The sequence below is a fragment of the Cryptomeria japonica genome, chromosome 10 (assembly GCF_030272615.1).
Source record: "Cryptomeria japonica chromosome 10, Sugi_1.0, whole genome shotgun sequence".
Lineage (NCBI taxonomy): Eukaryota > Viridiplantae > Streptophyta > Pinopsida > Cupressales > Cupressaceae > Cryptomeria > Cryptomeria japonica.
In genome coordinates, this window is record NC_081414.1 from 191550309 (window position 1) to 191575040 (window position 24732).

Genomic DNA, 24732 nt, shown 5'->3' on the forward strand with positions numbered 1-24732 from the left:
TTTAAATTTTGTATTAATTAATTTTATTGTTTTAAAGACTTTTCCACAATCAATAATTATTAAAAATATCAATTTTGATTGTAAATAATATTAAATTATTAATTAAAAATTAAATTTAAATTATATATTATATATTATATATTATATATTATTGATTATTTAGAATTATCCAAAAAAAACTTATAATTTTGACATTTAAATTTGGCAACATAGTTAATAATTTTAATAAAAATTTGATCATTTTGACAAATATTCTAAAGTTGTAAAATAAACCCAAAATCATAAATTACTAAAAATTGTCATCACCTTACCTATCACCTAGATACTTTGAGTCATCTTCTCAAACTATTGTTTTAGTGCTTTTGTTGAAAAGTTTCATCAACCAAGGTAGCCAATGGGTTGAATGAACTATAGTTTAGTTACGAACTTTGGTCTCTTCAAAATAATTAGACAAGATTAGGGAGGGGAAAGGTCACAAACCAAACTAGTTCATAATAGAGATAGTTGTCCATATGTTGGATTTATTTATGCACTCCAACCTAGTTTCTATGGAGAGAAATTACTCACTATGGAAATGAAAGATGTCGATTATCTACCCAATATTGTTTTATGTGTTTTAAAAGGGAAGAGATCTACAACTCTATCCAAATTGATATATGCTAATAGTAAAAATTATTATTTTATTTATAGCTTTTTCTTAGCTTCATATACTAACAAATATAGGGTTGAGGGTAAGTTGATTCTTTGAATTCACTACTACATAACAATATGTGTTGCAAAAATTGTTTCCATTCTCTGCATTTTTTTACATTTAAATTCATATACTTTTATAATCAACAAAGTCTTTTAATGTCGTCCAAAAATTAGTATTACTAGCATACCTATATTTTAAAAAATATAAGTAAGATAAGCCAAGAGATATCAAATTATGAAAATATCTAATATTCATAAATAATAATAAAGAGTTTGTTAGTGGCGAGTTTAAAAATAAATGGTTGAATAAATCATTCAAAGTATTTGAAAGGAATTCTAGAATGTAAGAAGTAACACAGACGAACAAAATGCAATGCATACATCATCGACTGTCCATTTTGTTAATTAGTCTTAGTTAACTATTTATGCAAAAATAATAATTCTCCGACAACATCTATAAAACAGTGTCAAAATAGAATTTATTCATATTTACAATGTGTAAATAGTTTTAAAAAAATTGCCAAATACAACTTCAAATCATTTTTTAATTAGTTAACCATTTATACACTGGCAATAACTCTCCATTTTCAATATCATCAAGAAGAGCTTGAACTTTAATTGTCACATTGTCCATATCATGTTCCCGATCTTGTCTAGCTTGATCATTTTCAACATGTTGATCACGCTCTACATGCTCTAAAGTTGAAATACGAAAGGTTACATTAATTAATACACCAATTGCAATTAAATATGTTTAAAAGAATATTAGAGTGGTCCTCTTTACTTGATGGGCCACATCATGTTCCTGATCTTGTCTAGCCTAATCATGCTATACATGCTCTAAAGTTGAAACATGAAATGTTACATGAATTAATACACCAATTGCAATTAAAGGTGTTTAATTGTATTAATCCATACTGTGTTTTGTATAGCACATGAATACATCCAGTACCGAGATGCACACCATGACTTTCATCTATAGGTTGTGCTCCACCCTCACCAGGTTACATTCCAATGTCATGTGCAATAATATTATCATTGCTTGCCTATTTAAAATAAATAGGCACGTAATTACTTTATGGTGAAGATTAATATTGAATAGATTGCACAAGTATCCAATTTTAAATAAACTTCATTGAGTTTATTTACCTATGTGTCAGATGTAGTGGAAGCTTGTGTTTGCCTAGTCAAGAGTATTAGGTGTTCAACCACAAATCCATAGCCTTGATGCAAGGCAATCATCAGGTCCTCTTCTATGGGCACTTTGTTGAATTCAGAGCCCTGCATTTTTGCATAGATCATGAATTTTGCTTCTATGGTGTGATAAAACCAAAATTGTTTTCAATTTATTATTTGGATGCAATATTTCATTTATTGATACTCACAATTTGTGTGGCTAATTTCATATAACCATTAGAGCCAAGTTTGTGTTGCCCGTATTTTTCTAGTCTTGCCTTTGTTGCCTTCGATGTGTCGGGAAGCCTATGAAAAGTTTGAAATACATTAGATTATGTAAAAAGAAAGAGTAATCAACATATAAATACATTATTGATAGTATCACATACCTTCCTTGGCCCGATGGTGTCTTTTCTTTTTTATTTTCAACCTTCTCCTTTCCATCTGACATGAGGTCCTTCCACTCCCTCTCTGGAATCATGGGGGGATGCTTGTACTTTTTGTTGTTATCTAAATGTGACCTATATTGGTCCATCACATACTTTAGATAGGTACCAACTTTCTTAAGGACCTTGGTTTGGTTGAATTTGTTATTATCGAACAACACAACTAAACGGTTAATGAGCTCATCTTTTAAATCTTGATTTTGGGCATTCCACCATGTACATATGATGGGCCCAAAGATCTCCAATGTAATGCCATTTAGATGTTTATAACAAAAATCATTTCCAGCAAAATCATGGGATCATTAGTCTAAAAAGAGTGAACAAGTTTTGCTTGCATAGCTAGGGATGAACAAGGTCACACAATTGGGATATCGGCTGAGTATATTGGTGAAACCACTAAAAACATAGCTGAATTTTGAGAAACCTTGAAAGCTATTGAGCTAGCAAGGAGGTTGGGGGTCAAGAAGATTCATCTTGAAGGGGAGACACTTATCATGAGGATTGAGCAGTACTTGGAGGGACAAGTTCCAAGGAAGGTGGTACGTTTGGATGTGACAAATGATTCATCTGAGACACCTCCCAAATGGCAAGCCAACTAATTCACAAAAAATGATACTGTGACTTGTACTTGTTGCTAAAAAATACAACCTTTGATGTCACAAGAAGGAATAATAATAAAGAAAGGTCGCATTCAAGATTTAATTCAGGTACGAGATGAGGTAACTTCTCATAATGAAAGGCAATCAATTCGACTCATAGTCTTTTTTGGCTTCGAGAGTTATATATTTAGCAAGAATGAAGGCATTATCACCACATAATTCCCTTTATTTGAGCAATTTGATAGCTATAGATATGGACACCCTAGTTTTGTTGGAATCTACCAAGCAACAAATGATATTTCTTGGGGAGATTTCGGAGAAGTGTCTTTTGATGGTTTTGGAACCAAAGCATCCTCTGATTATACATGCCATGAAGAAGATTCTGGGTGTAGGATTTGTGTGTGCATCATACAAGTATAGGGTGAATTCGAGTATCCCATCTATGTTTCTAGCAATGTGCATCCAGATGGGAGTTTGCAAGCCCAGAACCAAGAAGGTGTGCCAGATAGTCTTCAAGAACTCCTTTGTGGGGGAAATAGACACGGTGTTGGACAATATCAGTGACCACGATTATATTCCCTTAGCCCACTAGTACTACATGTCCAGAGATGCAAGAGGGGAAATGAGGAAATTCTGCATTCTACAGACCATGGAGCTGGAAAAATTCAACCAAAGTCATGCAAAGAGAAACACAAAATATCCCTTATTCTGTACATCACGGGAAGCCTGGCAAGACTGGAAGGCTGTAATTTGGGGAAATTTGTAATGGAGGAAGGTCTATAGGGTAGGAGAGATATTGGGGTGGATGAAAATGGGGTTGTTGCGGAAGGTAATGACTGAGGTTTGGGTCGAGGTGAGCTATGGATCCCAAATGAAATGAGGCCGATAGAGGAGATTACGAAGAGGGAAGCTCATGTGGACTGTGGTAGAGACTGCCCAAATATTTCTCAAGCCCTCACAGGTCAAAGGGCCTACGAGATCATTGTGAGCCCCTCAGATAGTTATTGATGCAGCTCCTTTTCTCAATTTTTTTTTTCTTTTTTTCTAAAAATTAAAATGCCACTTTCTTGTTTCCATTGTTTTGTGTTTTAATGTTCATAATGTTTACACAGTTGTAAGTAGTGAGTAGTCAAAAATAACTAAAGAAGAAGTAGTGAGTAGGAAGTAGGCCTTTGTGCTCAAGTTTTGTTTCTCTAGCCAGAGGAGATATATAGTCAATAGACATTTTGTTTGTTCTAATAAAGTCAAAAGTTGAATGAGGTGCACACCTCTTATTCTTTGACATCATAACTTCTCAGCCATCTGGATGAAATTATTTCATTCTTTTAACCTATTAGGATTACTTGGCTACCAAAAAGTCATATTCTAAAGGAAGTGGACCATTGGTAGTCAATAATGTGGCTTCTCCACCCCAAATTGTGAAGATAACTTGGAAAATATATAATTTATTGATTAAGGAGTTTCCTTACATAGAAGAGGAGAAGAAGGCATTGATGGGTATGATTGACTCCTTCCAAGGGCTACAAAAGTGGGATATTCCTACTATTTTTATAGGGGAAGGACAAATAAAAGACTTGGACCTATGGAAACAAGGATTCCAAGATGCCATCAATGTAGTTTTGAATTAATTGGCTACAGATCTTGCCCAAAGTGATACATGTCATAATATCAGTGATAAAATCATGGATGCTGATTTGATGTATCATAGATTTACTTTGGAAGCCGCAACTGTGCCAACCCATATAACACAAGAGGCAATGAGTAAGTTGCAAGGCCTAAGGGCTTTTGCTTGGCTAGTTGATGAAATAGACACATCACATAAAAAGTACTTTTTTTTGGAAGGGGACCAGACCGAAGAGGAAGAATAGTATAAGTCTTCCCATTTTTGTTTCTCCTAAAAATTTTGCACAGTTTGTCCATTTTGGGAGATTGATAAAGAATATTTAGTCATCAAGAATCGGTCTCCAAGATACCTGCCACCAAGCGCCAAGCTGCACTTTTTGACCCTGATAACAGAAGATATAAAAGTACCAGTGTAAGGACACTTTTTGTAGATCCACAGCCCCAACTAAGGATACTTTTTGCAGATCCATAGCCCCAACTCCCAAGATGATACCTTCTTAGCCACCTTCATTTAATGCATTAAAGAAGATCGCACACAGAAAATCAAAGACAAAAGCCTTAGTACAAATGGTAGTACAATAGGATTTTGACATGTTTCTTCTCTGGCCTGAAGCCTGTTTTTCTCCCTTGTGTTATAAAAGGGAATTCAGGGCTAAGAAGAAATAAAAAAAACTTTTGATTTGTAAGTATTAAGAAATCTTAAGGGTAATACACCAACAGTTATTCTTTTTTTAGGTTTACTGTACTAAGCAGTTTATCATTAATGTATCAATCTTATTTTGAAGATAAATAAAGAGAACATTCATTGTTTGCTCTTTTGTTATATTGTATGAGTTAAAGTGTTAATGCCATTTTTAGCTTGTCTTCTCCAGTGGGAAATGTGTGTCTTCTTGGTGGGTTTCATTTCAAGAAAATGAATTAAATTTTGTCTTAAGCGTTGCAATATATTTGTAAGAAAGTGTGAGGAGGGTGTGGATGTATTTTTCGGTTTAAGCATATTAAGGAAGTCTTATATGTTTAATGTTGAGTATTAATATTGATAATATGATGATGTTTGTCATTAAGCTTGCTATTTAACTTTGTATTCCCTTTAGAATAAGCATTGGTCATACTACCCATTCAGGATCATTCTTATTTCACCTTTTATATTTATGCCTTTTACTTTTCTACATTAGGAGTAGTTATTAGTTTAGAATCAATCTCAATGTGTACAAGAATGGCATAAACCAAGGTTAGAGCCATAACCAAATGTTTATCTATATTTTCCTGGTATATTTTCATTGAGAAATTTTCTTTGTTCTATAGTGTCATAAGTCTAAAGAGTTGAAAATTTATCAGTCACTATATAAGGGAACCCACTTAGGTTTTGCAGAGCCTAAAGTGTACAAGACCTCAGTCTTCAATTGAGTCTTGTTGGTTCGCCAAGTCCCATTCTGAGTTTGTTGATAGTTTAGTGGCAATTTCTTTAGAACTCAGAATCTGTTGACTTGGGAACCAACACCTCAAACTACTGCTCAGTCTAATACATTGTGGACCTCAATATGTATATTTATTTCATCAAAGTTTAGCAATTTAAACCCTACTGAACTTAATGTGCTGTTATGTGATGAGAATTCCTTTCAATCTTATAGTAGAAAAAATATGTTAAGACAAATACCAAAACTACAATTCACAGGCAAAAAATGGCCACTCAACTGATTGAACATCTCAAAGCTTGTTTTTTCAAACTAACCAGACACCAGTACTAGGTATTACATTAGTGTTTCAATGGGACATTGACTTGAATTGACCAAAATATAGCATGCAACACCTTGATGGGAACAAACAAAGTCTAAATAATTGTACTTGCAACAAGATTTCTAAATAGGGGGGGGAAATCACTTACAATCATTGTCCCTTTGTTGATTTTCCCTTTTTAAGTTCCCTCACCTCTCGCTCTGTCTTTCCTCCTACAAAATGGTTCCTAGTCTTCCTCCTCGACTCAATGGTCTTGTAGCACTTGTCTAGTGAAGTCTCGCAACTCTCCACTCAGGGGCTAGATGCAGTGGTTCTCAGTGCAACTCTCCAATTAGGGCCTTAGTGCAGTATGTTAGGGTTTATATAAAAAATATATATGCTATGTCAACATATAGTTTATTTTATTTTTTATAAAATATAATTTTTGTATGGTGTCTTGATAAGCTTATATAGTTGGTTTTCTCTTTCTTTATATTTTTTGATGATTTATTTCCTATGATATGATTGAATATTATCTATAGTCCTAGTGATTTTTTAAAAAGGCTTATGATATGTGATGTTTAATCATAAAGAATATTTTTAAGGTGATGTCAAGTCTTGATCCATGAGGGTAGGAAAACATAGATGCATTGGTACAAAATATTCCATTCAACTTGGAGGAAATAGATAATTACCTAAGGGGCTAATGAGATTGGACCAAGTTTATATTATGATACAAATAGCTTGGGAAAAGGGATGATGAAATGGTGAAGTATGGGAAATTGTAGAGATAGATATAACACCAAGGGAAGAACACTAGAACTAATTGTAGCACTATGGATTAATCCAAGACTCAAAATTCCATTAAGAGGCATCCCTTACCTCTTAAATTAATTTCATAGGTGAGTTTATCATCCAATATAGTGCCATTGGTTAGCTTATCATGTGAAGTTCCACTATAAGTAGGATTACCATACACTTTCATAACATGCATGTGTGGTTTGAAAATGTCTATACGTTCTTGTGAATTTGAAAGAAAGGCATGTTTTGACTTTTCCAATAGGTGTTAGTTGTTAATTTGACTTGGTTTAGCATTAGAGTGACAAACTCTGTGGTTTAGGTTCCATAAACAAAATATACTCATTTTTTAGCTTCCTATTATCATATTTATATTCAATGAGATTTTTAAAGATCATCTAATTATTCATTGCTAATAAAAATGCACAAATTGATGTGTAATATATCCAAGGTGAGGTTTAGAGAGCCTCATCTTTTGAAACCATTAACCAGAGAAATGCTAAGAACAATATATGAAAGAGATGAAGAATAAGGTAACTTGTATTATTAGGAAGGTTTGAGATGCCTTTATATAGAATGACCTCATGTTTGAGTCTCGAAACCCTCCCATATCATCAACCCATGCATCTAGGCTAACCATGTCAAGTTTCACTCTATACAAGCACAAAATGAAAAAAAATCAATGTTGGCCCCATTCACATGTCACTATGTGGGGTTAACATGAGGAAATGCTAATTTTTGGGAATGAAATAACCAAAGATATGATCAAATAATATCTAATCATAAATAGTCATATATTAATTAAGATTTGATCATATGGAAATTTCTAGGAGAGCTACAATAGTTGTAACAACATGAATTAACAACATTAAAAAGTACATCATGAATTAATTATGTAATGGAATAAAAATTAAAACCATCATGAACTAACTATGTAACAATATAAGTCAAATATATTTCTATCAAGAAATAAATATCAAATAGCTAATATAATAGCTTAACTGATATATTTCAATGCCATTGATCTTCTTCATCTGACTCTTTGTCTGAATCATCCAATTCATATTCGACATTGTAAGGACTGGTCATATCATCATCATCATCATTGATATCATTTTTGATAATGTCATAATCCACAGAGATATCATCTTAATGAACATTAACTCCTGCATCATCATGATCTAGTTCCTCTTCTTCGACATCTTCGTCAGGCACATCATCAACTAACTGTTGATCCTTATCATCATCTACATCATCTTCTAGTTCTTCAGTATCTTCTTCTTCCACCATATTATACTTTATTAGCCTTCCTCTTGGATCATGTCTAACAACAAATGACCAACCCAGTTTACTTGGAACCTTTGAGTAAAATACATGCTCACATTGGCTTGGAAGAACATAGGGATAATTTCCAGCTCTCTTGATCGACCTTGTATTAACCATGGTAAATTCATTATCATGTTCAATAAAAGTTCTCTCAGGATCATTTTCATTCAATTGTAGCCTCTACCACTGGATGACGAACAAAACTAATTTGAAGGACTTAAAGTCACACTCAAGTATATCATCCAAAATCCCATAGTATCGATTTTATGAGAATTCTGGATGTATGTTGCTTCTAGATGAAACATTAGTCACCTGAAAGACTGTAGTTATCCCAGAATCACAAGTTTTCTTTGTGTCATCCAACTTTTTGATTTAAAATTTTTGACCATTGCACCACATAGCCTTATGGTGTTTCACTTGCAATATGTCAAACATGTAAAAATTATTGCATCATCAATTGATAAACATATATATTCTTAGCCGAATGTATGGAAAGAAAAAAAACTCAACATATATATACATTGATATAATTAAAAATAATTAAATAATATAGGTGATTAATATATTTATATATACTTGTTTATCTCTTAAACCATATGCTAAATCAATTTCCCTTGGTGTAACATTGGAATCTCCATTACGATGAGCTTCTTTGTAATAACCCACCTTAATTAACCCAACAAAATTGACCATTCTTTTTTTTTTGTTTAATTTAATCATTGTGTTTGATTCAATTGCATACTCTGGGCATCCATCCATTAGGATTAGGCATTCATCCATCCAGGATGAGCATCTAACCATATGGGTTAGGCATTGGTCCATACAGGACATAAGATTTCATCTATCCAATACAAGATAGGCATCTACCCATACGGGGTAGGCATTGGTCCATACGAGACATAAGATTTCATCTATCTAATATGGGATAGGCATCTACCCATACAGGGTAGGCATCTATCCAATCGGGATAGGAGGTGCTCTAGCCAGAGACTTAGACTCATCGGGACCATTCGGGTCTTAAGCCACTCACTAAGTACTACACTCTTCTAATAGAAGTGCACCAAGGTCACCGTCCTTAGGAGTAATTAAATAACATAATACAAGCTTGAATTCCGCCTCAAAATTTGGCTTAAAGCCTCGAGAAGTCAAGCGAATCCATACGGGATTCATTTTGAGTATGCATTGAATTACTTTTTCCAATTTAATTATCTTATCTTTCAAAATAGGATTCTTACTCATTCTTTCTTTTAGCAAGCCTAGACCCCACCCACGAATGTCTGAGTACGAGGGACAACTCCGTCCCAAGACTACCTACATACCCTCTTCGGCACGAGATCAAGGCGTAAAGTATGTAGTTCTATTTTCTATTCTATGGTTTGATGTAAACTGATTAATGGGTACGCAACCCTTTCTAGGGTCAATGTCCCAGACAGTTTCTCTGCGGTTGCTACCCACGATGGTAGCGCTTAAGAAAAGGCTCAAGATGGCCTATTGCTTGTGGCCTAAAACAACTAGATCCTAATTCTTATCACAAGCGTCACCCTTGACCCATTGCTAATCGACAACAATATCTCTTCAAAAATTAATTCCATAAAAGCATTTTTACTTAACCAACCCTAAAGGGGGTTTACTATGGTTTAACTCAATGGATGTAAAATCATTTGAAAATTATCTTATTAGATTATCGATCCAAGGGGGGTTACCTGCCCCTTGGATTTTAACTTCCAAGTGTCCCTTATTACTCCCCGACAATTTATAGGGACGATGCCACAGACGTCATTGATGTAGCTTTATTAGGCGTCAAGTGCAATAGTTCAACAGGATGGTATTACCCGTAAGCATGACCCAGAGGCACCATATATACCGAACGCTACTAGGTTTAGGTTTCCATCTTCCTTTATTTAGTTTTCTAACTAAGAAGCTATGAACACATCATGCTTGAAAACAATTACTAATTGAACGTGCATAATTTTAATTGATTGAAATAACTACTTGATGAATTATGTGGAATAACCATAACTTGAAGTATAACTTGCATATTAATAATTGCTTGTGTACTTGCATGGAGATGATAATAAATGTAGTTAATCTATAAGTAATTTGCATGATATAAGAATAGTGTAACTTGCGTGCATAATTAAGCAATCCAAAAATAGTGATTAATTTAGGCATTCGATTCAAATCATATTAATGTGAATTAGTTGCTAAAAGCCAACTAAGTGCCCAATGGATCTTACATGAAATGAATGACTTTAATTAAAATAAATTTGATCCAATATAATTTGCGGATGTAAAATTTATCAAGGATACTTAATTGTGAATCCACTACACAATAAACCTTTCTAAGTTAAATCCAACAACTTAAAATTTATACTAAGGAAGGAATTTAATATTTCCTAAATTACAATTATAAAAAAAAATAAGATTTAAGCAATTGAATTTTAATCCCAACGCAATTACTAAAAGAAAAATTCTAAATTGCAATAAAAAGAATATGTATATATATATTTCAAAAAGCTATCTACAAAAAAAAGCGAATTTCATTTATTGTTTTATTTAGCAAATCGGGGGGGGAAGTGGGGACCACAGGTCCCATCACCCCTTGTGGTCCTGCATGTGCAGTCCCATAGGGTTGAGGGGACAACATGGTCCCCTCCACTCCCCTGCGGATCACTGACAGTGACCGCAGGGTAGTGTGGGGTACCGCTACCCCCGGCAGTTACAAAACTCGCCGCCCTTGCACGTTGTCATGCCTTCAATACTTTTCGAAGACCGTGCTACCATTAATATAATTAACATTTGAATGTAGTTAAATATAATTATAAAGTGACATTAATATATATATATATATATATATTAACATTTGCAATAAACTTTATATATATATATATAGTTTCATATTCCTTTACAAAATGATATATATATATATATATATATATATATATATATATATATATATATATATATATATATATATATATATATATATATATATATATATATATATATATATATATATATATAAGAATTTAGGAAGTAAGAACATGGATAAAATAGATGAACAAATAATTTTTTTAAGATTAATTTTCACAGTAAACAAGAATTTAACATTTACAAAGAGGGAGAGAGAGCTTTATCCAACATTCATAGGGAGGGAGTTTATTTCCAGACTTCACAGGGAAAATTGTTCATTTCCAGGATTCGTTTCCAGTATCCACAGGAGGATTTATTCAACGGATATTCACAGAGAGGTCTTTGACCAACTCACAGGGAGATTCAAAATTATCACAGAGATTTAAAATAACTACAGAGATTTAAAATAATCCCAGAGATTTAAAATAACTATAGAGATTTAAAATAACTACAGAGATTCAAAATAATCCCAGAGATTTAAAATAACTACAGAGATTTAAAATAACTATAAAGATTCAAAATAATCCCAGAGATTTAAAATAACTACAGATATTTAAAATAACTACAGAGATTCAAAATAATCCCATAGATTTAAAATAACTACAGCGATTTAAAATAATCCCAAAGATTTAAAATAACTACAGAGATTTAAAATAACTACAGAGATTCAAAATAATCCCAGAGATTTAAAATAACTACAGCGATTTAAAATAATCCCAGAGAGAGATTTAGAATAACCATAGAGGAAATAATCATAGAGGTTTAAAATAATCTCAGAGATTTAAAATAACTAATATTCATAGAGAGATTCATTTTAAGAATGAGATTCAGATTTCCAGAGAAATGAATTAGAGGGAAGAAGTAAAGATTAAGATTCAAATGCATAGATCTAAAATCTTTGGAAAAAAAACAAAAGGGCAAGATTATGAGCATATTTCTTAAGGAAAATAAAATTAATAGAACTACCTTTTACTTGCATTATGTGGAAGAAACTTATCAATAATTGCTTCTAAATAGAAGAAAAAGACTTACACTCTAATAAAACTTTTGAAAGAAGATCTAGAAGCTATTTTTTTTTTATAATATAAATTTCTCATATGACAAAAGGAGAGAACCTGGTTTATTGAAGCTTGATGTTGAATTCTCTAGCTATCCTTGATCCTTCCTGGCAACTAGAGAGAGATCTTCCAACAATAACTTAAAAATTCCTGCAAAAAAATAAGACTACCAAAAAAAAAACTTGGGAAAATTTCCTTCAAAACAAAATCAACTCCCTTCTTTGAAACTTGCATATCATTTATAAGAAAAATCCCTCTATTCCACTATCTATAATTTTAATAATAATAAAAAAAAAGAAATTCTTTCCCAATTTTGGACTTCATGCAAATTGATTAGACTTAGTGGGAGGAGTTACATGCAAGGTGGTGGAGAATCCTCTAGAAGCTTCTTATTCTTCCTACAACATGTGCCATAATTGGATGAGGAAAACTAAATAAATAATTAAGAAAAATGTATATTTTCCATGTGTGTGTGTGTGTGTTTTATTATTTTATCCTTTTATAATATTCATTCAATCATTTAAATAGTTTATCAAAAAATATAATAGAGTTTGTATTTTAAATCCAAAGGTGATAAAGGAGGGTTGTGACATTCTTTAACCAATGAAGCCACACCTTCCCAAGTTAATGCACGACCAGATTATTGATATCATTCAATCCATACCGTCATCCAATCAAGATTTTTTGTGACGTACAAAAGTAGTGCATCCTGCTCTCGACCAACTGTATAAAACAAAATTAAAATTCAGAAACGATGTATAATTAGTTAATTACCATGGTATACAACCTTAATTTATAATTGATGTACCTAAAAACCTAACATCCCACTACCAACGATCTTATTATCTTTCATAAGAAACCGCTGAACTATATGTATCCAAGACCCATTGTTCACACATTTAAAATTTCATGAAGGAGTTGGAGCAAAAAAAGAAAAGGTTGCAAGAAATGGATGATTCATTTGAAGAATAATTTGTGGGAGAAAATGAAGCACAATCACAATAGAGAACAGTCTCTTAGATGATGATTGATGAATATGAAGAACTCCCTAATAGCAACTTACAAGTAGCCACTCATCAAAATAGCTGACAAAAGCTGAATAACAATTTTGTGTGATATCGACAAAATAAACTTCTCCCATATTTCTATATCGAAATAGCTCTATCAAAACAAAAACTGAGGGTGCCTATCAAAATGATTAACAAAGGCGGAATAGCAATCCAACATAATACTGTTGAAATGAACTACCCCGATATATAGATATCAGAATAAGCTATGCTGATATGAATTCCATCAAGATCACAAACAGGATCGGGACAAGTCTAAAAGGTTACCCAGATAATGCAACTTATCCCAATAAAGGAAAATAAAGGGCTCACCGATAAAGCATTATACAAGCTTATCAATATAACTATTGAAGACATAATAACAAGTTAACTTTATTCCGACAATGGAAGTTGTTCCGATGACAAGTAAATAAAATAATGTCGGGGAAGTTACTCCTATCACAGGTTCATAACTGAGAAAGCGAAATTAGGATAACCAATGGTGATAAAGGGCAACTAAAGGTAAAGTCTTTATTGGTATAGATAATGAGATCAGAATCATGAATTGTTTGTGCTCTGACTATGTAACTTATTCTGATAGAGCATGGATATAACAATATCAGAATAGCTATTCCAACCCCAGCTAGAAAATCAACATCGGGATAACTTATGGTGATCAATGAAGTTAAAGGTGAGGCTTTCATCAGAGTAACTAAAGAAGTTGACAATGCAATTTTGAGAGATGTCGATTATAAAAGTAATGTCGATAGGCATTGTCCAAAAGGTCTTCGACACAATTAATATGAAGATAGGGATCAAATGAGTAATAGCTTATCGAAGCAACCTCTATTGAAGTGACATGAGGGAAACAATTATAACATACATTGAAACTTTACCATATTTATCTACAGCGACAACCGTGTCAATGTGGCGCCAGATTTAGAGGCATTGACAAATAAGATAGCACACATCAACAAAAGTAATTCAAATTTTGGAAAGACTTATGTATTGATTAACAGGTCGAGATATTTATTGTGCATGAACGATATTCTCTGCAAATATATTTAGGTTGGTTTCATATCTAAACACATTATTCCACTTACGCTAAAGGAAAAACTGGAGTGAGCTGAAAAGGGTGACAAGAACAAGCAAGCCTACAAAACAACTAAGTCTTCAGAACAGTCCTACAATTTCTTCAAAAGATCAGTTGAATTGTTTATACAATGGAGAGTTATAGTAGTACTAGAAAGAGACATAAAGGGGAAACCAATAAGACAAAGGGTAAAAAACAAAAAATAGAGGATACAAATATAGAAATGGAGTAGACTAAAACAAAAGAAAGGAAATTGAGTCAAGATTTGCTTGATCAATTATCCAGGTCAATCCCTAAACCTAGGAAGTCCGCACAATGGAAACTAGATGATAATTACAACAAGGTGCGGGATGTTTACACCACCATTAGGGGATATGATCTATTCATGTTCCATTATCATAGGCGAGACAATCCTAAACCAATTTGCAACCCATGGAGGTTAAATTTAGGAAAACTCATTGTTCCTAATGTTTATGTCAATGTAGACATACTAGAGTTATTGGCACAACATTATGACCCCAAGAAGAGGGCAATCTGAAACAAAGAGGGGGAGCCCTATTTCTATGTGTCAAGAGAAGCAATCTCTGAGGTGTTCACTCTAACTGGGATCTATGATCATCCCATTGTTCTTGAAGATTTGGTAAGGGAATACCATAGACTAGATACTACCTTCACAGGATGGAGGCTACCCATTCACATGCTCAATCCCGATGCACCACTAGAGGTAGAGGAAGGACTTGGATTCCAATTAAACCTATTTAAATCCTATCTCAGGTATACATACTATTCAGTTGGCTAGGTCCTTGGTTTCAATACTCCAGATTTCATGATGATAGAGCCCATGGTAATTTTGACAGATATTCAATGCCTCAATGCAAGAGAATTTAATTTTGCCACATTTGTTGCTAGGAAGATTGATTTGAACCTTATTTCTCTTAAGAAGGATCCATCTAGAATTTATCTTCCACACCATTCTTTGTTAATGCACATGATATTGTTCTATGGCCAAGAACTTGGTATCTATCCCAAGGAGATGAGGATTAAATAGTTTGATGATGATAATCAACCTTTGCCAGTCCAATTGTGGACTTCAATCTGGGATTGTAGATTTGTTAGGTCTAGCTATATTCATTTTGAAGAATATTTTGTGAAAAAATTATATAAATTTTATGATCACTCATGCAGCTCTGCACTCACATATGAGGTCAAAAGGTTCCCAAGGCTTGCAAACTTTGGGGGACCTGAGACAATCAAACATAATTGGGGTGACTGGTATTGTTTCTCAAATGTGACAATGATAAGGGTTTATGAATTTGAAGAATCCCCATTTATGTTACCTAATATAGTGCCCAACATGATAGCCTATTTGGAAAGTATTAGACAAATGGGAATTTCCAATCACACACACTTGAGCTCGCATGACAAACAAGCTTTTATGCCAAGGACCATTTGTATTGGTGAATTTACTATCACTAGGAAGGAAGGACAAGAGCTCACACTAAATAAATTATCCCATTACAACATGAAGCTAGGTGCACCAAGAAAAGGGTTTGACCCTGAAGGATACACTAATGCTACAAGGAGAAAGAAAAAGTTTGGTGAGTATGTGCATATCCCATTTGCGAGGGATGATTTGATAAGGAACCTAGATGAGAAGGAGGCCAAAATGGCCATTGACAAGAACAACAAAGAGATGGAATAGAAGATGAGAGAGGCATAGAGGATTGATGTATCATCATCTAGCAATGAAGAATCATCAAGTGATAATGAAATATCTTTTGAGAAGCTCCCTAAAATGATTATTGAAGAACATGTGTCTCCTGTTAGGGATCCAAAGGAAGAGGTGCCAATTGAAGGGGATCCAAGACAACTAGCCTGCAAAGATTTTGTGATAGATAACGACTTTGTGAAGTCTTCGGAATTGAAATCATTTTTATATAAGATAAAGGGTAAAGCAGTCATGGAAAGTGCAGGAGAGGTGAAAATCAACTATTGGTCACCTTGAAAGGTAAAGTTGAGCAAGAAATGAGTCAGATGACCCCTGAGAGAGGGAGGAAGCTAGTTGAGGATGCAAGTGTTTTGATATTTCCCAAATGAGATTTAAATTCAGCTTTGGTATTTGATAGTTTCCTCCATGATATAGATGCCATACATAAATTGTCTCTTGAAGGAGTAACCCAGGTATATATGGTCTCCATGTATAATCTTGATGAAAATTCCATATTAATTTGGTCTCTCTACCCTCCACACAAAAAACCAATGATTATATATACTTAGAAATATTTTGGGCACATCATGACACTAAAGGTAGGAGAGACAGATCCAATTATCATTGCTGATCTGGGTGTTAATGTTGCTAAGTTCAATAAAGTCCAAATTCAATTTGTTGTTGAAAGAGAAGGAGTTTGGTAAGATAGAGAACATTAGGTTGAGTAAAGAAATTGATCGTTTAAAAGAATTCATAAAGCAGAAAGAGCCACATAAATTGTTAGCACAAGGTGAAAGCTCACAACCGCAGACTAAAGCTAGAAAACTTAAGGAAGAAAATCTCTAGCTCCAAGCCTAGTTGAAAAGTGTCAAGACTGAGACACTATTTGCATTTGTTCAGAAAAGGTTTACCAAATGTATGGTATGGATGGATTAATATTGAGAAATGTTTTCAATTAACTAATCGACCATTGAGGAGAATGAAAGGTTAGATAAAAGACTTCAAGGCAAGATTGAGGAGCTCGAAGGGAAAGACAAGTTGGACCTTGATGCTATTTAAAATTGTGGAGAATTGATCAAAACACATAAAGAATATCTAGAGGTGCTAAGGTATGAAAGTGCTGATTTTATAGGAGATGGATCAAATGTCATCCCACCCTGGCTCAATAAAGATGGAGACCTAAATGAGAAAATGGATTGGGTTCAAGATCATCAGATAGTATTCAAGAATGCAATGAAAGCAGCTAAAGCAAGAAACATAGACACAGTGGTGGACTGCATGGAGGACATGGTAACAATGGAGGTTGAATCAAGAGATACAATCCATGGTTGTGACACCCATTACAACAAAGAGTACTTGGAGCATTTGACCAAAGAACACTTGTGCTTGACTAGATAATGATTAGTTTCCTTTAAATTAATCTCTTAGTTTATTTCCAAAAGACACTTTTTAAAGGCCATGACCCTATGATATGTTATAAATATTTGATGTAATCATTTGCAAGATGAAGTTAGGAGTGACAAGTTAGACATTATCAATAATTTTGATACACATGTTCAAGAAAAGACTCTTATTTTGAAATTAATACAGTAGCCAATTCACTTATACGCTAATTGTGGTGTGGATGCTTTTGCTTTCAAATCAGTTCTCTATTATAATTATCTATGGTTGATGATTGTTATCCTAAATACTTGTGTGAAAATTTAATGTTATAATTGCAAGTTAGAAGAATATAGAGTGCATCTGAGACAAAAGGTGGCTATTTGCATTCTATTCTGATTGGTCTCTCTGTGAGAGTTAAATTCAATCAAACTAACCATAATAAAAGATATCAAATTGTAACATTGAGGGTTGGGTAACTGACAGAGATAAATTGAATAAACTATGTGTTGATTTCAGAGCCAACACCTTGGAGGAGTATTAAAAACATCTCTCAATGGCTAAGCCAATGTTAGGAGAAGATTAAATTGTTTTATAAGTTTAATTAAGATCAATAGTTTAATTATTTACCAAAAGATAATCCAAAGAGACACCTTCGTTGGGTCTAGGGAAAACTTTAGGAAACCCCCCCCCTTGGACAAGGTGTAAAAATATGGCGAAAGTTGTGTAATTCTCGAGGAAAATTTTAATTTTACTGGCAAATTTTTGTGGTTTTCGGCGAAAAAATGATAATCTCCATTAGTGAATTAACCGTGATCGCTCAAAGTTTGTGAAAAATCCTGGTGAATTGTAATATTTTTAAAACCAAAAAAAATATTTGCATGGGCAAATTGTAATGTTTTTAAAACCAAAAAATATTTGCATTGGCGATTTCAACCTATTTTCAAACCATTAAAAAAAAATATTGGCGATTTCAACCTATTTTCAAACCATAAAAATAAAATATTGGTGATTTCAAGCTATTTTCAAACCATAAAATAAATATATTGGCGATTTCAAGATATTAAGTCATTAAAACACCTGGCACACAGTCATCAACTCTTTGCCTGAAAGACTACCCATTAGTAAATCTCGTGACCTAACAACAAGCCCTTACAACTCTATCTCCAACTCACAAGCTGAAAATGGTAAGCCTTTATAACCTTGAGATCTAGCGACTAAGGGAAACTGAACTGCCACTCGCCAATTCTTGACCACAAAATGTTAAGTCCTCGTCACCGCAGCGACTTGGAGATATTGGTAACTTTAACCCTTGTCAAGTACTCGCCAACATAAAAATGTTTATCTCTTAACCGCTAGCACTTCACTCACAATCTCTCACCTTGATCAGGTCTTCAGATATTTAACTTCACGAGTTGGTGATAACCATAAAACTTAACCACAAACTATCTAGTCACTAGCTCGCGACCTAAAAAAGCTAACATTAAACAAACATGAGAGCTAGCGACAACTGTATGAAATGAGTTACTCGCTAACTCTCGTGACTATAATGTATGACATCAAACCAAATCGAGACCCCGAGACCAAAGCAATTTCATTAACAATCTCCAACTTGGTAACATAAAATGCTAACACCCAAAAAGATAGAGACCTCATGATGTAAACCCAAACCAAGCTGGAGTTGAGGTTGATTAGACAAGAGAGGACGATGGTTTTAGAGGCATAAAAGGATTGGATAGCTTTTGAGTTAGAGATGGGAGATCACGGATTTCTCTGAGAAATCAGACCTTAGATTGCTTGTTGACAGGGATTCTGAAGTAGAATTTGTCCAATCAAGGAGGAATAAAATCATAACAAAATCATTCACAATAGATGAGCCTTAGCAGGATGCAGTGGATTTGATAGGCATGACAGTGACTTCTAGAGTCTACAGTCATGTTGAAAAACACCAAAATGATGATTTTTCACTTGAATGAGCATCACCAAATGAAGTGTTAAAAGGTTATAAATACAATGGAGTGGTGACTTAATTGGTAGAAGAGAAAAGAAACCTTTTTCATTTTTTGAGAGTGGTTGTTTCCTCAGAAAGGAAGATCATGTTTGAGCAAGATCGTGCATGGAGTTGTTGTGTGCTCTGTGATACCGGATGGGTGTTTTTTTGTTTTCTCCTATGTGAGTTTGTTTATTGTCAGAGGGGTTATGAAAGTGAGAAGGATTTCCAAAGGGGGTGTGAAAGCCTTTTCTTATCAAGAAAGGCCAAGCATGGAACATCCTCTGCTTCTACTCTGCCATAGGATGGCAAGGGGTTTGAAGAAGGATTTGTTTGGGTGGGGAGTGGCAGCTAGTCATCTTTATGATGACATGGAAGCTGCAACCCCTCCCCAACATATTACATTTACCCTAAAGCTCCTCTTTCCACTTTCCTTGATCATGGGCATGAAGGCTCGAGTGCTTCTTTCCATTTTCTCTTTTCCTGGGCATGAAGGCTTCCTCCTCTTTTTGGAAATGATCTGTTGGACAGAACATACCATCTCACATTCCATCTAAAGGCATCAGGGTGATAATGGCATGGCTCAAGCAGTTTTGCAAGTTGTATAGTCATTGGGGTTCCTTTTTTGGTTCCAGTAGTGAATCTAGACTCTAGGTGAAGGGAGCAAGTTGTATAGTCATTTATAGAGAAAATGAAAAGCATTTAGTGTCAAGATTTGTGCAAGTTCTTGAAGGAGTTATATATAAATTTATTTTGCGACGTTCGACAGAAGTAGTAATTTTATTCAATAGAAGTTAAATTTTGATCTATTTCTCTCCAGTGTATAATTCTATCTCTTTCAAATGATCAGAATCATGAGTTTTAACTTTTTTCATTTGTTGCATTGTTATGGTGTATATAATTTTTCATTTAATACTTCCTATTATGCCCAGTAATGCATAATATATTACATAAGCATCCATAGCATATAAAATCATAAGAGTATTAAGAATGAAAGTATCAAACACCACAATAGATAGGAATACAACAAAATTAGTAAAACATGCATGCAACTCAATTAAAGGGAATATCTTTTGAGGATCCAATTCCATGATAGATGTTATAGATAAATCATAATTTCATAATCAAAGGCAAACAAGAAAACATATTCACCCATAATGAATCAACTATTATAATTGGAAGGTCACTTCACCAAGTCAACATCAAGACAACAGACCAGTGCCTTATCCTAGGGCATAGAGTCACTTACAATTCAAAGACAACCTGATAACAAACTTCAATAAGATTCATTTGCAGGTAAATAGGAATGAATATGCCATTACATACACAACCCAGATTCATATGTAAACTAAAAAACCCTTGACCATTCAATTCACAGTGAAAACATAAATTCAACACAAAGACAATTATGTGAAGATCTCAAATTGTAAATGATATTGATATTATTTTCATAATGATATCAAAAAGTAAATTCAAAATGGGATTCAACTATGCACTTATCAAATTCTTGAACTGTTGAACTATTATAACTATATAAGAGTTTTCAACAACAATAAAAGTGGCCAACTGGCCATCCCTCACTACCGATCAAAAAGAAAAAGTGGCCATCCCTCTCAAATTAATATTGGAATCCTTTTATAAGATGAGGATTCAACAAGCTTATAATTACTGTGAGGAATCTTGGGTAGCTACCTCAACCTGACATTTCTTCTTTTGCTTTGCTTTTAGCATGGCTTGCCACCTATCCACCTCTTTGTCTATTGGCCAACTGAATGCCTTTACCTCTTCCAACTTTGCAATTGAATCTGTCCATCTGGCATCTGTAACTGCCCTGGCCTCAACAATAAAATTTGCATGGTCAACCTCAACCTTGAACAGTGAATCAAGTATACTATTAAGGAAATCAACATCAACCTATTCATCTATATGCTTGATTATTTCTTCTTTCTCCAGAATCAAATCAAATTCGCTGGTCCAATAAAAATTTGATTTCAAATCTCCATTAATACCATAAATTGAAGGCACCAATTTACTATAACCTTCCCCAAATATCTGCAATTTTTCATTTATAAGCATATCCTTCCTTGTGAAAAATGCATAAGCTGCATTCATTACCTCCACCATGTCTTTAGTGTCACTGATCTGGGGAGGGAAGTCATCACTATACATCATTGCAGTATCCATCTTATCCATTAATCTGCTTCTTCCTAACCAAACATTGAACAAAGGTCCAAGAAAAGTGACAGCCTCAAAGGAAGTTTTACTGTCCTCTTTCAAAGAAATGTGAAAATCATGCATTACCACTAATTTTCCTTTCAATACATTAATCTTGTGTTTCAAAATTCCTGATATCCTAGAGATAGCCTTGAAATTTTGTTCCTTTTCAAGATTTTCAATTTTCTTTGTGTATTCCTCCATTTTTGTTGTCACATCAACTGGTATTTCTTGTACTTATTCTATAATCTGTATTGGAGGGGACTCATTTGCAATTTTTTCTTTCAACTCCACTAACTCTTCCTCTAGAGTGCCCTTCTTCATCAATGTCTCTTCATATTTTTTAGATAATGCAATCAATTGGCTATATGTTTTTGTGTATCTTCTTGATAAATCCTCTATTTTTGATAAATTCATGAAAGAAACCTGAATAAAAAATGAGGCAATCTTCATGTCAGTTGTGTTCTGCAAATTCCAGATCATTCTGTCAGCTTTCTTTTCTACTTAGATATTTAGAAGGTGGGGCTTTTGAGTGGAAGGGTCCAAAGACCAAGCAACAAGTGTCTTTGACTTGGTATTAAATCCTGATCCTCTTAATACATCTCCAATTTCAAATTCAGTTTTAAACATTGGTTCCTCTTGCTTCCTAATCTGATCAATAATAAAAATAGACTGGATATCCTAGTCAGGCATCATAATCATACTGATACTCTTAATCAATTGTCTTTCTTGTTCCACAGATATTTGCTCCTTGTTAGGATCATATTCTTGTAGTGCCTTGATCATCTCCTCTTTCTTTTCTACATTTCCTTTCTCTATGATCAGATTTTGTCTTAATTGATTTTGTTTCAACCTTGTCAAAAAACTTTTAAATTCATTTGACTTAATAGAGTCATCATCTTTCATGAACTCATTTGACAACATCACATGCTCATCAAAGCCTTGAGCAAGGGCTGCATTTGTTTCTCCCTGTTCTTCATTCTGCTCTACTTCTCTGAGATGTGTCCTTATTTGATGAAAGTATTGTCCTTGTTGTGTAACAATTGCTCTAGCAGGGTCTCTCCTCACAATTGTACCGACCTCTTTGGTTTTTTGTTTCTTTGTAGGTGGCACTCGGGTAGATTCAACTTCATCCCCTCTCTCTACATCATCAACATACACACTAAGCGGCCTCTTTCCATGTGAAGAATGTCCATCTTTGGGGTCTTGCTACTGAGCAGCCACTTCTGGAATTTGAGGCATTTGTTCCATCAGAGTTTCATATAAACTCAACATTCTGTCAATCCTCTCCAGGTACGGGTTATCAGGGCAAAAACCTGAGAAACTAGGGTCAGCAGCCTTCAATTCTGCTTCAACTCTCATCATTTTTTTCCATTTTCTTCTCCTTTCTTGTACTTCCTCTTTTCTTAGAAAATTTCTAACCACATCTTCATCATTCAATGGTTCAAGGTCCTTTATTGTGGCCTAAGGTGTCATTTTTGGCAATGTGTGTTTTATAAATTGTTCAAGATCACAAAATCTAGACACAACATTAACCAACCTATACTGTTTAAGGAAATTGTTTACTTCATCAAAGGAACTCCTACCAATGGTAAAATCAGATGCAACCCAAAGCCTAGGAAGAAGAGAACCCATCCTATTTTTCTCAAGGTATTGTTTTTCAACTAGGGTCAATTGCCAAATAAACTCCATAAAAGCAATGCTAATTGGAACAAATTTTGGTAAAATATGGGGAGGCTGAGGACACCCATAGACTCTGATCACAGTAAAGTTATCAAAAAGGAAAAATTCCCCCCAGTTATGTGAAATAGACTAGTTTGGAACATACTGGTAAGGTCTCAAAAATCTCCTAACATTAATTGACAATCTTTCCCTATTTATTCCTAGCATTTCCATAATTGGCAAAACAATACAATTTTCAAAGAAAAGGAAAGAAGAATGGGGAGAACTACTGTCCCAAACCTGGGTCCATCTTTGTATTGGCATTAAGACACCCAACTCTTCTCTGAAAAGCTCCAATTCTTTATCCATGAACTCAACATTATAGAACAAGATTAAATGCATCAGCAATGAATAATGCTTGAATGTAGGGCTGGGTGCACCACTCTGAATTTCAACTAGAGTATTATGAATGTGTTCAACCACATAGCCCACATAATCATAATCTTTGTTAACATCTGGGTGTTGAATGTCCATAGCCATCATCAGTAATTCAACTGACACTGTTGAATCTCCATCAAAACTCAACACTTTGCATAATCCATAGATTGTACAATGCATATAATGGTGGAAAGGTGTGATGTCAAATGGTGGTTGGATACTATCTATAATTATAGCCGGTTTCCTATTCACCCTAGGCATGTATTCAGGAATTGCATGCTTCTTGACAACACCTTTGTATTTGTCGTAATCCTCTGCAAACCGCTTCAAATCTATATCTGTACATGCAGCACCAGTAATCTGGAAATCTTCAACAAAGCTATCTCTGTTAATTGAAACTAGGGAAGACTGGTTCTTTCTTCTGATTATGCTAGATACTGGGCAATAGTGTTTGGCCAACTCTTTGATCAAATCCACATCAACATACACATATGGCAAAATTAACTTTGCAATATTTAAATCCCAAGGGTTTGACATCGGGACACCCTTAACCCTATTATTCCAGAAATAATGAAATAGAGCAGAACCATTCATATGAAGCATGGTCGGGTTTTTGCATTGGCTCCATAAATCTTTCCATGCCAAATTATTTGTATTCAAAGCAACGGAAGTCCCTGGCAGCAAATCTACAAATTCTTCTTTGTATTTCTTAATCGTCTTTTCCTCAGTGGCCTTAGGCTTGGAACCTCAAGTTCCACTTGTTGCCTTGCTCATTTTACTTGCAAGAGAAAAACTTAACCAATTTTCTAAAAGTTTCCCACACCCAACACTCTGAATTCTCTAACGTTGTTGC